Raw genomic sequence first — 13,385 nt, 5'->3', positions numbered from 1 at the left:
CAATGTATTTGTGCAAGTCTCAATCAATAAATGTGCCTGAACACCTGACACAAACATTTTATTGCAAAAATAACAACCAATTATTGTGTTTTTACAGTCAATAATAACTTTTTTAGTGTATATTTCTACATAATGTTTTATAATGTATCACAAACATGTCAAATTAAACACAAACATGCTAAAGGTCCAGTTGAGTACAGCCAACTGAGACAACAGTTTGAAAGGAAAAAAAAGAATATCTCATAAGAAGATTAAACTTCCTCAGCGATGCTTACAGCTCCTCGGGGCTGTAATTCTCTGTACTCAGTAACAGAAAACAAAATGATTTTGTGTATGAACATTGAGATAATACTACTATTCTTCAATCCCCATGAGGCAAATAAATGTCAACTTTGAACTAACGGAGGGGCTCGAGGAGAGAAAATGTTTGGCCAAATTAAGACGATAATTTGACTTTATTTGTTGTTCATGGCTTTGCTGACTTTATTAAGGAGCACCAAAAGGCCCAACTGTATAATATACACTTACCCACATACAAATGAACTGTATTGGAAAGGGTATGTGGCAAAGTTGATTTTATATTACGTCATTAAACATCAGGGACCATAAAAGTTTATATACCATTGCACACTGTGCTTGTTAGGGCCTGGCTGGGGAAAAAGGGGCCAGCAATAATCATGTTCATCCTAATAGAAGTAATGTAACCAAATTTTATTTTGCCTTTCATTTCACAATTAAAACTCCTTCTCCTGAAAATGGTATGAGTCATTTTTATTGTATGCAATGTGAAGTGTGCCGCAGGTGTTGGAGGGAGTTTCCTTGCTATGCCACGACCTGCTGTAAAGATAAATCAGTATGCCAGAAAAGAAAGAAGAAGAAAAGGAGGAAGCTGGCAAGTACTTTCAACCATTTTTTTCAGTCAGTTCAAAAAGCTGCCCTCAGCCAGGCTAAAGAGGCATACGGCAGCCAGGAGGATAACACTGCTGGTCAAGAGGTAGCTAGCTGCAGCCACCACCACTGTGAGAAAGCAGATGATGTTGAGAATCACGACGACATCCTGCGGCTGTAAAAATACAAGAACCAACCCAATTTCCTGACCATGGTCCGACATCTTTCTTGGGTTTAAAATCAAGTTCTCCTTCTACTGGAGAATTTATGTTGTGTTGACTGGATATGCATTAATTTTATATTAAGTTAAGTTTTTGGGTTTTGGGTTTCGTTTCTGTGTTTGCCCGTTTCTACAAATAGAAATGTTTTGTGCCATTGCAGCACGTCCGTGTATTTGGTTGTGTTGTGGGTAATTGCAGTAGGTTTCCTAAATACTGTGCGTATGTTGTCAGATTGATGATGTTTTTTTTTTATTCACCTGTGTTTTGTCTGTTTGTACACTTATACACTAAGTTTTGCCATCTTATCCCTCCTTCTTGATTTGTTTAACACCAATGGGGCTTTTCCTCCCGCTTTTAGACACCTGTCAATTTTCCTCATATGACTCACAACTGACCATTAACATGGGTTTCCCTATCTCCAAAATCTAAAGGGGCTTTTACTTTTAACTTCCTCCCTACTGGGGTCCCAGGGGAACTTTGACACACTACTCATCCCTTATTTGGCAAAAACAAAGTATTTGTCAACACTTATCATAAGACCAAACACAAGGTCTTAACATCTGGCCAGGTCACTCTGACCTGTTCCTCAAAAACAGCCTGACTGGTGCCAGACATTATCCAACATCCTGTTTTGCACAAAATCCAAGCCTATCCAGGACATTTAATAAGAATGTGTGTGTGTAGTTTTATTCATAGGAATATACATTTAATACAATGTGACCTGTATTTATTGAGTGAGTTTTAATATAGAACGAGAAATTAACCACTACACATGCTTTTTTCTTATGTTGCGAGTGTTTGTTCCTTTCGGCCGTATGCGCGTGTAGAAGAGGGAGCGTGCGCATGAGTTTACATGGATAAAGCAGATTTGTGGAGGGCTGATGCACTGAACCATTTCTTTCTTTGACATTGTTTTTTGGCTATAAGCTTTTATATTGATAGGACAGCTTAAAGTGTGAGAGGAATGTGTGGGGGAAAGAGAGGGGGGGTGACATGCAGCAATAGCCACAGGTTGAAATTCAACCCCGGCCGCTGCTGGGGACTCAGCCTCCATACATGGGTCACATGCTCTTCGAGGTGAGGCACCAGGGCAAGCCATTTCTGTGGTCAGGCCAGGTTAGGGGTCGGAGGTGCAAAATCTGGGTGTATCACAAAAGCACAAAAATATGCACAGGGCCGCTTATAATATGTAAGAAAACATAGAAATGAATGGATTTACAACAAGAACTGTGTTTGAAGATGCTCTGTTTTGCGAAATACTTTCATTGGCGATACTATAGTCACATTATAAGTTTGCACTTTCTTCCTGTTTTGTTTGGATTTCTAAGCGCTAAATCGTAGGCAGCTGGGCTCAGTTTCAGTTTCTAGAAGACATTTGTTTGTATTGTTCTAATTTCTTTGCTGTTTTATGTCTCCTTATACATAATGTATTTTAAGTTGTTTTGTAGATGGATATGTATTGATGTAAGACATCTTCTCAGAAATAAAACAAAAAGCTGTTTAATTGTCCTGATTCACATCTAGTAATGTTTACCTGCAACTGATTAGTCATCTGCAAGCATGTCGTCAGCCATCAGAGGATCTCTTCTCCCACTGAACTTTGTTGCAAGGCAAAACAATCCATTGTGTCGTGGTTACCGACGCTTGGTTACTGTTTCTTTCTTTAACTTTGCTCATTAGGTTAATGACTTATTTGTTTGCAATGTGTTGACAGGAAAGCTGTGTCACTCTCAGTCCTCTGGAGTGATTCCTCCTCAGAACTTTGCTCTGGTAATGAACCTCAGAGGGTTTGGTGACACAGTGCAGTAAACAGCTACTGTGCTGTTTTGTAACATTTCCAGCAGTGATGGACAGGTGAACTAGGGAAAGTTAAAAAGTAGTTAAAGAGGATACAAAGAGACTATATTGTATTTTTTAATGCAAACAAATTAGAAGTTAAATAGTACAAATTAATATGTAAATCACTATAACTACAGTACTCTTACTTCATTTTCCTTTTGTGCATTTTATTAACATTTCAGCCTTGAATACAGTTGGACAGTAATATATACTATGAGATGATAAAGTTTTGTCCACAGTTTATTGTTATTTGTTCACAGTTAATATTGAGATCATTAGTCCTTTATTTTCCTAGCTGTATTGGACCACTGTAGGCAATTTCATTTCATTATTTCAATCAAATTTAGAGGATCTTCGCCTCATTGTGAGTACTTTTATTCGTCATATAAACCACTGTTTAAAGGTTTGGATTTACTTGCCACAAAGCTTGATTTGGTACAATCAGATGGCTGAGAGGACTACTTAGTAATGTTTTGTACATGGAGAACAATGTGTCAAGTGCACAAAATGTCTGTAACAAGCTAGAATGAACAAAGTCATTCTTAAAACCCCAAAAGAGAAATAGAAGTCTAGGGTAAGCACTATTAGAATATCAGCTGAACCTAACCTAAACAATTTCAGGCCCGATTGCCCTGTTTGTTGTCATTGCACATAAAAGCCACTCAAAACATATATATATATTTTAAATCAGTCAATCATTCCCAAGAGTTAGTCAAGTAGACTTCCATAACGAAGCCTAAAAGAATAAATATCCATAAAGATAACTGGACTTCTGCTGATCATCATGAAGATCTGAGTGACTGTAGCTTCACCTAACAGAGTATACAGGTCTTTATTTTCAATAGTATATCCATTATTTCACACCTGCTGCTTTCCGACATTGCTCAAGTGATCAAGTGTTGATGCTATTCATTAGTTTTTATGCGTCTGTGAGGGGCGACAGCATCCTTAAGTCCACTTTGACTAAAGCTCAAGGATGAACTGGTTAGATTTGGGTGGTTAAAGGTCAAAGGTCAATGTCATTGTGACCCCACAAAACACGTTTTTTGGCCAATACTCAAGAAATAATATGCTAATGACATCAACATTTCAATTTATAATAAAAAACATAAAGATAAAATGATGAAGTGATGACATTTTTTTTATCCAAAAGGTCAGAGGTCAACTTCACTGTGACATCATGATGTTCTACAAAAACACTGCCATTATTCGATGCCATAATTCAGGAACAGAAGGTGAGATTGTGAACATATTTCACATTTGGTTGGATACTGAATGCTGATATTAATCGCACCTTTAAACTGTGGTGATGGTATAGATCTACTGTGCTGCCGGCCCGGGAGTTTTATGGCTCACACCAGACCACTGTAGTTCACAACCTATTATACTGGAGATATATAATTATAGTCTTACTATGTAAGTACGCTCTCGTGTTCTATTCTCTACAACCTTGTTTTTTACAGTGTATTTGAAAAATACACAGTGAAGACACTGTTACAAGTAGGTACTCTTATTTGCACTGAATTGGAAATGCTGATATTTTCAATTCAGTAGTTTTACTTCACAATTACTATACACGTTTTCTATAAATTGATCAACCTACAATTTGTAAGTCTCCATGTTCGGTGTGATGACGTTTAATGTCCGTGACAACTTCTGTTGTCTCATTTAGCCACTTGTTAGCAACCACTGTTTTTAAGACATGTAAGCACTTTATAATTCAATTGTGGGACATTTAGTGATGTATTTTATAATATCTTGAGCCTGTGGTAACCACAGACCTTATTTCGGGCATTTAACCAAAAACCCACTCAAAAACCACATTGACTTTGAGACGAGGGAACTGGAAGTGCAGAGATGCAAACTGATTTCCAGGTTTTAGGACTTGTTACGACACCACACTCTCGTCTCCACCATTATTATCCACAATTTAACTTTCTAAGGACACCATAATCTATTTTTCCCTGTGTAAGACTGTAACATTAATAAATGCCTGAGCAGTGCACTGGTCTCTGAAACTGAGGTTACAGTTACAGTATAATTGAGCAAGACAATGTCTTTCTCAGTGAACATGTGCATGAATGCCTTCAGAATGGACACTTTTCATACAGAGCAGGTCTAGACCGTACTCTTGATAATATTAACATTGTCTGAGCAATCCTACCTGCCCACTCTGGAGATATGGGCTCATGGCTGGAGCTTGGTACTGGTTCTTCTTCACTGTCACAGCCAGCAGCAAGCTGGTCTAGTCAAAGCTGCTGCTGCTGTTAAGCGGCTATTGTATATGCTACATGCCATACTGCCACACAATTAACTTTATTCATAAACTTGAATGGTGTTTGCAGGCAACATTATCTGATTTTTGTTTGCTGAAAACACATATCTTTCATTCACCATCACCCATTAAAATATCAAAAACAACCATTATGCGAACAAGAGTACAAAAAAGAGAAAGAAACAAATAAACAAAACATTTACATGAGTGAATTCCTCCTTTAGGCAGAATATTGTGAAGAATGTCAACTTCATGCAAATAACTTTTAAACAAATAGTAAATAGCTCCTAACTATATTGCTAAATAAATCAGAATTCTACAACATCTCCTTCACTAATGGTTATAAGACATGTTGGTCACTCAGTTTATATGCGTATTGATGTAGACACAATTACCCACATATGGTCAGTAGTCACACGTTAGAAATACGATGAAAACCTTAAATGAATAACTCAGACTGGGAAAGTGTTACCTTGACCAAGAAAATGACTGAATGTGATGAGCGTAACAACAAATGAATAAAACAATTACTTCATACTGATTTTAAAGGGTGCTGCAAAAGTAGAAGCATTTAATATTCAGGCAGCTTGGTATGCAAGCAGATTTGTGGTCCTGTTGGTTATCTGTCTGGCCCCCTGAAGAGAGAAGTCCCATGTGTTTGTGTCAGGGTTGTTGCAGAAAGAAATTCACACTACTTACAGTCCGTTTGATGTTGGTGTTTACAGCCATTAAACAAACAGTCCATACCTGATAATCCCACCAGGACCCTATTGTAAATTAGTTTGAGGTGTTAAAAGCTGTCCTTCCTTGGAAGTGGGCAAACTCTGCAGTCGGGATCACATCATTAATGATAGTTTTATAGCTGATAAGTGAGGAGGAATCAGTTTGTTTGATTGAACCTAAGATGACCTTGTTGTGGAACGTAACAGTGCTGAGCCGGGTCCGCTACAACTGTTATCTCAGATTTGCTTTCATGCACACACCATAAACACAGGACAAATTACAGTGACACTCGTAATATTTGGTGATATGTTTGTATTCTACAGTGTTTGTTGCATTTTGCTTTTTTGTTTTAACTGGCAGTAGTTTTTTAATGATGCATTTTAATAACATTATATATTATATATATTATGTTAGCACATATTGACACTACATTACATTTCTTCTACACTAACTGCAAAAGAAGAGTGTCATTAAAATTGGAATAGTATTCAAACTATATGACTGTTTCAGTTCTTAACTTAAGACCAGCACTTCATGCACTGTGGTATTATAATACTGTGTATTATTTAAGTCAGGCAAATATCTGTATTATTCTGAAATAAAACAGACATGCTTTTGATATATCATTATTTTTATTTTTGTTATTACTATTATTATTATTACTGTCCAAGTAAGTTGAGGCAATGTGTTCAGAAATTATTAAATGAGATTTCTCTTTTCATCAACAGGTGGCAGCACTGACACTTGTGATTTGCTGTCCATTGTCCTGTGTGTCTATGTGTATTCAGATTTGTCCATTTTGAATTTTTCTGATAACCTAATAAATTCACTTCTTGTTCTTGATTTGAGAACATATAGCTAGAGATTATTCAAAAGATTCAAGACTCGAGAGGGAGGCATGTATTTGTCACATGCATTATTGCATGTGTGCGACAGCAGTGAAATAGGATTGCAACAACTCTGTCAACTGTGCAAACATAAAACATTAAAAAAAGAAGTACATATAAAACTTCATAAAGCCGGGGAGTGGCTGTAGCTCAGGAGGTAGATTCTAATGATAAGCAGTTGGCAGCCTCTGCCATCAGTGTGTGAATGAGTGAATGTGAAAAGTGTTGTCAAGTGCTTTGAGCGGTCTGTAGACTGGAAAAGCAAAATGCAAGTCCATTTACAAGGAAAAGTTACAGAATATCAATATAATTAAATAACACACAGGGGAAAATAACAGAATGTCATAGGAACTGTATTTACATCTACAAAATTGAGGTAGAAGAAATACAAAAAATAATCAATAACTGGCAAGTTAAAAACGGTTGGTGTGTGATCAATTTCAGTGTGTAACCAATATGCAATTTGATTATGTTGAAGGACTTAACTAACAATTATTTTATTATTCTATATTTTATTAGCAATAATTCTGACTCTGGATTGTCATTAAAATAAATGATTTAAAATAATGAAAATGCAAGTTATACTTTTCCAGTCCAAGGTGGACTCCTTCAAATGCCTTGAGCCTCAATCCAAAACCCCAAAATGTTCATTTTATGGCAAAGAAACGGATCAAATTGTCCATTAAGGATGGCATATAGAATAATGATTAATTATGAAAGATGAATAATTATTTAATAATTATTATTTTAATCAACTCATCATTGCAGAATTTTCCGTCTACAATAATGATATATCATAGACATCATTGGCACACAGTTTATTGACATAAAATTGAACAAACAGTTAAACAAATGTATGGATGAATTTTAGCATAATACTATAAAGAGCATCAAAGGAAGACAACATTTTAAAGAACGTAAATTCACACTTCACAACAACACACTAAGATATGTCAACTCTTTTGAAAATGTTCCAAACCCTAGATCTAATTTCTTTTGTCCTTAAACAGTAGACAAAAGGATTCACTGCAGGTGGGCCGATGTAGGACCAGATTGTTAAGCCATGGCGTTGTTCAACAGTTAATGGCACACCCATTCTGCTTACGACAATGCGGAAAAAGATTGGAAGGTAAAAACACACTACCACGATCAAGTGACTCAGACAAGTGCTGCCCATTTTTCTTTTTTCTTCTGATGAGGATAATTTCACAAAATATGCAATGAAAAAGTATGACAGAGCAATAAGAGAGAAAGTGAAAAATAAGACAAAGAATGATATGACAGTTATTATATTGAAATAGTAACCGAGGTCAGCACAAGTAGTTCTCAGTACAGCAGCGTAGTCACAGAAATTGTATATCAGCTTTGTGTGGCAGTGATGGAGAGGGAGCACAGTCGCAGGCATTACAGCCATTAAACCACAGGCAGCAATCCACAGCATATATACAAGTAGAATGATGCGTACGTTTGTTAAATAATTGTTGTACTGAAAAGGACAGCTGACAGCAATCAATCGATCGAATGCCATTACTGCTAAAGCAAACATCTCCATTGACCCTCCCACATGCATAATAAACATCTGAACTACACATGGCACATAGGATATAGTATTAACACCAGCAAGTAGAGTCCCAATCATTGTTAGACTGACACTGGTGGTGCACAGTATGTCAACAACAGCAAGGTTGCAAATCAGAAGAAACATCGGTTTGTGCAGTTTCTTGTCATTAATAATGACGACAATGTTTACCATATTGGCTAGAACAGCTACAATAAATGTAATCAATATAAACACACCGACTACAAAAGGCCTTTGGGTTGTTTCAAAACCACCTAGAATAAATGCTGTGACTTTAAGTGAAGCGTTGTGTGAAGGCATACTTAACAAAAGATCAAGATGAACAAAATGCACTTGATGAAACAATTCCTTTCAAAGCCAGATCTTTCAACATATTGCAAATCATTATTAACCGTTTACTAAAATCACTGAGCTCTATCAAACTGCTTTCACAACAACTAACAACAGAGTTAACTAACAACAGAGTTTACCAGACAGCAGGTCAGGATTTATGGTTTTAAGGCTCACCAGGACAGAAACTTTTCATTGGGCGGACCCATCGTCCAATCACATTGGATATTGAGACCAGTTGATGATAGACAGACAGACACTTTATTGATCCCAAGATAAATTTAGGCATTAAGAAGCTGTTATGGCACATACAGTACAAAAACACCAATACATACAATTATAAATGAAAATAAAAAACAGGAATATAAGAATAAAAACACAGAAATGAAATAATCATTTGAGCCACCAGATCTGAGCTGCTATTGTAATGTGCAAAGCGAGATAGTTGAAATGTAAGGTGAATAACAGTGCAGGTACTGCAAAATTAAGGTGATTAAACTGTAAAAACAGTGCTAGAATGAGTTTTACTTTGGATGATATAAATTAAATGCAAATTGAAGATATATGTATGAACAGATTCAAAAGCAGCTTGTGCAGAGGGCTTACATCAGTCAATGACAGTCCAAGTTAGAAGTCTGTTAGAAGAAAAGGATCAAATTGTCCATTAAGTTAGGCAAGGCAAGTTTATTTGTATAGCACAATTCAGACACATGGCAACTCAAAGTGCTTTACAGAGGCATAAAAATTACATTAAAAGAAATTAAAAATTGTATTTAAAATACATTAAAACAAAACATTAAAACAAGTTAAGAAATAGCAAAGTAGGCAAAAATAGAATAGGTTTAAAAGAGACAAGAATTTCTTCATTCATACTTTGAATAAATTGTCCTCGGTGACTTTAACAAAGGGAATCTCAGCCATGATCTCCCCAAATACTGTCAGCAGATTAAATGCCCGACCAGAGAGGAGAACACTCTAGGTCACTGTTACAATACAGTCAACAGTGCCTACCACGCCGTCCCCTGCGCTGCCTGCTTCAAGACCTCCACCATCATCCCTGTCCCAAAAAAAACAAAGATCACAAGACTAAATGACTACAGACCAGTCGCCCTGACCTCTGTGGTGATGAAGTCCTTTGAGCGCCTTGTTTTGACCCACCTCAAAACCACCCACTCCTAGACCCCCTGCAGTTTGCCTACAGAGCCAACAGATCTGTAGACGATGCAGTAAACATGGTCCTCCACCTCATCCTCCAACACCTGGACTCAGCAGGAACCTATGCCAGGATCCTATTTGTGGATTTTAACTCTGCCTTCAACACCATCAACCCAGCTCTGCTGCAGGACAAGCTCTCCCAGCTGCATGTACTACACTCCACCTGCAGGTGGATGACTAACTTCCTGTCTGACAGGAAGCAGTATTTGAAGCTGGGGAAACATGTCTCTGACTCCTGGACCATCAGCACCGGCTACCCTCAAGGCTGCGTCCTCTCCCCTCTACTCTTCTCCCTGTACACAAACAGCTGCACCTCCAGTCACCAGTCGGTCAAGCTTCTAACGTTTGCAGAGGACACCACCCTCATTGGGCTCATCTCTGGTGGTGATGAGTCCACCTACAGCTGGAAGATTGACCACCTGGTGTCCTGGTGCGGACAAAACAGCTTGGAGCTAAATTCTCTAAAGACAGTGGAGATGGTTGTGGACTTTAGGAGAAACCCAGCCCCACCCACCCCCATCACCCTGTCTGGCTCCCCTGTGGACTCTGTGGAGTCCTTCTGCTTCCTGGGCATCATCATCACCCAGGACCTTAAGTGGGAGCTGAACACCAGCGCCCTCCTCAAAAAGGCACAGCAGAGGATGTACTTTCTGCAGCAGCTAAAGAAGTTCAACCTGCCAAAGCCAATGATGGTGCTCTTCTACACCTCCATCATTTAGTCCATCCTCACCTCCTCCATCATCATCTGGTACGCTGCTGCCTCTGCCAAGGACAAGAGCAGACTGCAGCATATCATTCGCTCTGCTGAGAGGGTCATTGGCTGCTGCCTGCCATCCCTCCACGACCTGCATGCCTCCAGGGCCCTGGGGCGGGCAGGTAGGATTGTGGCCGACCCCTCCCACCCTGTACATGATCTCTTTGAACCACTCCCCTCCGGCAGAAGGGTCCCCCACTGACACTAGCTCTTTTCACACAGAGATGCCGCATTATTGCAGCAGCGGCGGTTCGCCAATTCGCTGCCGTTGGTTGTTCACACAGAGCCAAGCAGCTCCGCTGTAAAAGACGAACCAGAGTATAATTCACACAGCAAGCCGGCGCCGCGGATCCAAAAGAGGCGTGTCGATACGCGTCATGGTGATGATGTGTGTTTTTTTCAACGTGTTTCCCAGTGTTTACCTGTTAATCTAAACATGTACGCACTGACTGTTTATAATCATATGGATTCTGAATAGAAAATAAAAGTCACAGTGCAGTTCAAAGCCTTAAAATTGCTTCAGTGAAAAGCAGTGGCAAACAGAAAGGTCTTCAGTCTTGATTTAAAAGAGGTGAGAGTTGGAGCAGACCTGCAGTTTTCTGGGAGTTTTTTCCAGATATGTGGTGCATAATAACTGAACACTGCTTCTCCATGTTTAGTTTTGACTCTAGGGACTGAAAGCAGACCTGTACCTGATGACCTCAGCGGTCTGGATGGTTCATAACGCGGCAGCAGATCAGAAATGTATTTTGTCCCGAAACATTCAGTGCTTTATAAACCAACAGCAGGATTTTAAAATCTATTCTTTGACTGATAGGAAGCCAGTGTAAAGATCTGAGAACTGGAGTGATGTGATCTACTTTTTTGGTTCTTGTTAGGACTCGAGCAGCCGCGTTCTGAATCAGCTGCAGCTGTCTGATGGATTTTTTAGAGTCCTGTAAAAACACTGTTACAGTAGTCGAGTCTGCTGAAGATAAATGCATGGATACGTTTTTTCCAAATCCTGCCGAGACATGAGTCCTTTTATCCTGGATATATTTTTAAGATGATAGTAGGCCGACTTCGTAATTGACTTAATGGGGCTGTTGAAGTTCATGTCTGAGTCCATGATTACACCGAGGTTTCTGGCTTGGTTTGTAGTTTTCAACATTATAGATTGAAGCTGAGCAGAGACTGTTAGTCGTTCTTCCTGGGCTCCAAAAACAATTATTTCAGTCTTGGTTTTGGATTGGAAGACATCAAAACAGCTATTTATTATTAAGTAATTGTTCAGCTGTTGAAAAACAGCTTTTTCAATGATTTTACTTAAAATAAGGAGGTTTGATATGGGCCTATAATTATTCATTACTGATGTGTCTGGATTGTTCTTCTTCAGGAGTGGTTTGATAACTTCAGTTTTCATGGCTTGGGGGAAGACGACTTAGAGAAGAGACATGTTGACAATCTGTAGCAGATATGAAGTCATGCAGTCTGAAACTTTTTTGAAGAACCCTGCTGGTAAAATATCAAGGCAGCAAGGCACACCTCCTGTACCTGGTACGGTGGCACTGACCGCTTGTCTAATTTTCTGAATTTTGTCAGTGAAGAAGGATTCAAATTCATTACAGGCCCTGGTAGATGTTCAGAGGCTACTGGCACAGGAGGGTTTGTTAGCCTGTCGACATTGACAAACAGGGCACATGCATTATTATTGTTTTTGGTGATAATGTCTGAAAAGAAGGACTGCCTTGACTTTTTCAGTTCTAAATTGAAAAATGTAAAGTCTCTCTTTATAAATGTCAAAATGAACCTGGAGATTTGTTTTTCGCCACCTGCGCTCTGCTTTTCAACATTCCTTTTTATTCCATTTTGCGTGGCATTTCTCCAAGGAGATTTTTTCTTACCAGAGACCACCTTCACTTTAGTGGGTGCAATGGCATCAATAACATTTGTAACTTTAGAAGTGAAATGATCTACAAGGTCATTGACAGAGAACCTGGAGAGGGGAGGTGTGGAAGAGAAAGCCTCAATGAATATGTCACTGGTGTTTTCAGTGATGTAGCTTTGAGACGACCTCAGTTTGAACATTTGCGTACAGAGATATATCACTCTCAAAGAAAGCACAGTAATCATCAGAGAGAGCAACATCAGATACCAGAACCTTAGAAATGTTCAGACCCTTGGAGATAACCAAGTCTAGGATGTGGCCCCTGTTGTGTGTGCGCTGCATCACATGCTGAGTGAGTCCAAAGTTATCATGGACACAACACAATTCTTAAATCCATCTGTCCTCAGGTTTGTCGACATGGATGTTAAAGTCACCAACAATTAACACACAATCAAAGTCAGTGCAGATAAGAGACAGTAACTCAACAGGGTCATCAAAAACATCCGTATAGTATTTAGGTGGCTTGCAGATTTTTAGACATATAGCCCGAGAAGATGAGTTTAACTGAAGAGCCACATATTCAAAAGAAGTAAAATTTCCATAAACATTTGCTTGCATTTGAGTTACTCATAAACAGAATACTAACACCTCCACCTTTTTTATGCATTCTAGTCTCACGTATGAAAGAGAAGTTTGGAGGGCTTAATTCAATGTGAACAGCTGCACTTATCCTGGTCTAACCAGGTTTCAGTTAAAAACATAAAATTAAGATTGTGTTTGATGATAAAATCATGTATTAAAAAAGAT

At 38.6% G+C, this 13,385-nt stretch overlaps 1 pseudogene; it reads right to left on the bottom strand.

The window, feature by feature from the left end:
• Positions 1–2,216: 2,216 nt before the first annotated feature.
• LOC141012155 (olfactory receptor 13G1-like) lies at positions 2,217–8,712 on the bottom strand (annotated as a pseudogene).
• Between the last annotated feature and the right edge of the window lie 4,673 nt (positions 8,713–13,385).

Source organism: Pagrus major, chromosome 2, assembly GCF_040436345.1.
Source record: "Pagrus major chromosome 2, Pma_NU_1.0".
Taxonomy (NCBI): domain Eukaryota; kingdom Metazoa; phylum Chordata; class Actinopteri; order Spariformes; family Sparidae; genus Pagrus; species Pagrus major.
Note: the sequence above shows the minus strand (reverse complement) of the source record. Positions and strands in the feature narration are given on the sequence as shown.